This window comes from Lampetra planeri, chromosome 13 (assembly GCF_965212315.1).
Source record: "Lampetra planeri chromosome 13, kcLamPlan1.2.h2, whole genome shotgun sequence".
NCBI classification, from domain to species: domain Eukaryota; kingdom Metazoa; phylum Chordata; class Hyperoartia; order Petromyzontiformes; family Petromyzontidae; genus Lampetra; species Lampetra planeri.
The window spans coordinates 2035940-2038896 of record NC_136119.1 but is presented as its reverse complement, the minus strand read 5'-3'; positions in this window follow the sequence as shown (position 1 = coordinate 2038896).

Here is a 2957-nt window from a genome sequence, read left to right as displayed (position 1 = left end):
CCACGACGTTTCGATCGCAACACAAGACCGCTTGTGTTGCGATCACGATTAAGTCGTGACACGCCGCATGCGCCTGATGGTTGTTGAACAGGCCACGCGGGACGCACGCGAGCGGGCTCTCTACGTCACGTGGGGGGAAACACGGACGCACACAATCTCCATCGTGACGTGTGCGTCACGTGGCACGTGTTTAGCGATCATCAAGCGCGCACAACTACTTAATTCGTACTCGTAGTTTTTTCGGTAAAGTCAAAAATTAAGAGTATGAATCCTTGCAGTCACGAAAGCTTCAAATCTAGAATTACTTAATTCGTATTTGACCAGCAATGCGCACGTCCATCCGTCTCTCCCACCAGCAAAGCCAGCAAAACATGTTACTTTTTTTTTAATAACACAGTATGAAATGAGGTACATTGGAATATATTGCATTATAATCAATTAATGTATTTAATTTAGATGGGAGGAAACGGGAACACCAAGAGAAAACACCCAATGCTCCATATGCATAGATTCAGGAATCCGTTCGTGCACAACCATTCGATGCCCACCTGGAGGAAGCAACGTCTTCCGATTCAAATTAGAAACGCAGCTACCCGTTTTGAAAGAGAGTATCATCCGGTGCTTTTAACAGACACCCAGCTACCCTGACGAGGGACCCGTGCCATATGTTCAGGCAGAGGTTTGTGGGCTATTAGTGGTTGCGTCTGTTTGTCCTCCCTCCCTGAAAACATTCATTGGTGAGCGTCTTCTCTCCCCGCCGTGTCGTCCACCAGCCAGAGCGGAAATCGGTACCACCTAAGGTCGTGGAACTTTTGTAATACCGATGTATTTATATGGCCGATACAGGTGAATTACGTAACCCCACTGATTTCAGGTGGTTTTCGCGTAATACCCTGTTGTTGGCCACATAATGCATGCTAACCGTGGCGTGGCGGTCAGGTGATGGGAGTTTCACTTCCCCACCCCATCCTTGGCACCACGGTGGGGAGATCTTAACCAACTCGCCTGCTGTACAGGAGGTCGTGGGTTCGATCCCAACCCTGACGATGCCTGTATATTTGGAATTTGCATGTTCTTCACGTGGTCGTGTGGATTTTTCTCCAAATCCTCCGGTTTTATTACCTCCATATTTAGAAACACGCGTTTACAGCATTTGGCTGCTATACATTTCCACATGATAAGCCACTTCGTTGAGCCATCATTTGTGGCCAGGTCGCTTCTTAAAAAGAGCTACATAGCTCAGCGGGCCTTACCTGGTAAAATAAAAAAAGAGCTTATAGTTTATAAAGAATCTGGAACCGCTAAAGTTATGCCCACTTCTGGCGAAACCAACGAGTGAAATATCTGGTCCGTCGTGGGTTCATAGCTACCGTTCAAGGATCCACGCACACCACGCAGTTATCTGCCCAAATCTCAGGTAGCGATTAACGCTCTTGGATACATCAACAGTCGGCATCGATGCACATACAAAGATCCAACGTATAACCTTAACAGAATGTTGGGGCAAGTGCTGTTAGCGAGCGTCTATACAGGCCGGCAGGGCACACAAGAGGGTGCGTAGCCAACACTAGATAAACACACACACCCCATAGCCCAGCTAATACCGCATTACATCATCGCGAGCCACAAGCTCTATCCACGTGGTCACCATCTCTGATGGTTGTGCGATGGCACAGTCCGTCTCACGTCTGCACATGGACTCATCTCTAGAAACGATTTCATTTGACCAGATCAAGCCCCACTGAGCTGTCAGCTATTTTTCAGAGGCGACCTGGCCATACCGTGATGATAGCTCACCGAGGTGACTTACATTATACCATCACACGTGGGAATTTACAGTAGCAGCTGAATCATCTCAACGCATGTAATTTCTAAACATGTGGAGGGCAACACCACGCGCCCACGGAGAAGAACATGCACACCCCGAATACACAACAGGCATCGTCAGGGTCGGTATCGAATCCACGCACCCTCCAGGCATGGTGAGATCTCGCACCCGCGGCGCCTCATCATCATCATCTCATCGCTCCAAGGACGTAATTATAATATATATTGGGGACACACACACACACACCCCCCCCCCCCCCCAATATTTAAATATTGGAGGTTAAAAAAGAAAAAACAGAGCAATGTAATACAATACACTATTAGATATTATTGTAATAAATAAATAAGTAAAACCCGTCCTATGTGTTAGTGAATTTTAAAAACATTTTAAGCAGTAAATTATTTTTCTAATTTAGATTTTTTTTCTGGGGGTGATACCCAGACCCCCTGGAAGATTTGGTCCCCGCCAATGTTGACTCCATGGCTACGGCCTTGCATCGCTCCCACCTCCACACTGGTTGCCTTCTCCGGTGCCATCTCCTTTGGCTTCCGTCAACAAGTCTCGCCTATCGGTCATCATGCCTGCTGACCATAACGGTTCCTGCCAAAAGCCACTTTAGCTCCCTTAACAGTCGACATGACGCCGAAAGCAGCGCTCCACGAGCCACGTGCTTCTTTCTCCCCTTGTCCTCTGCGTAATTCCAAGCATCGATCTCTCCACGTGTACTTGCCCACTTATCAGCCCCCCCCACCAGTTTGTCAGTGCTCACGTTAACAACCAATATGTTTAACACGTAAATCAAACTAATGACATCTTACACAGCAGTGCTATCGCTCCGTATTGGGTTTTTTTTTCTGTTGCACCTTTCGTAATAAAACTGCAACGACCCAAACCTTGAAGCTAGGCAAAGGGTTAACGCAATGCCGAGCGTAATGCAGTGGAGGACGCTTCATTGCGATAGAACCCGTGGGATATCATCTAAATAGACCTCAATTAAAGTGAATGGTCTTCCTTTAATTGGTCTCTATGAAAGCGAATGGAGGTCGCTTAAGGTACAGCACCACACTTTAGCGTGGGGGGGGGGTTCCTTAATTTCCCAAAGCGGCCAAAAACGTCACACTTAGACGTG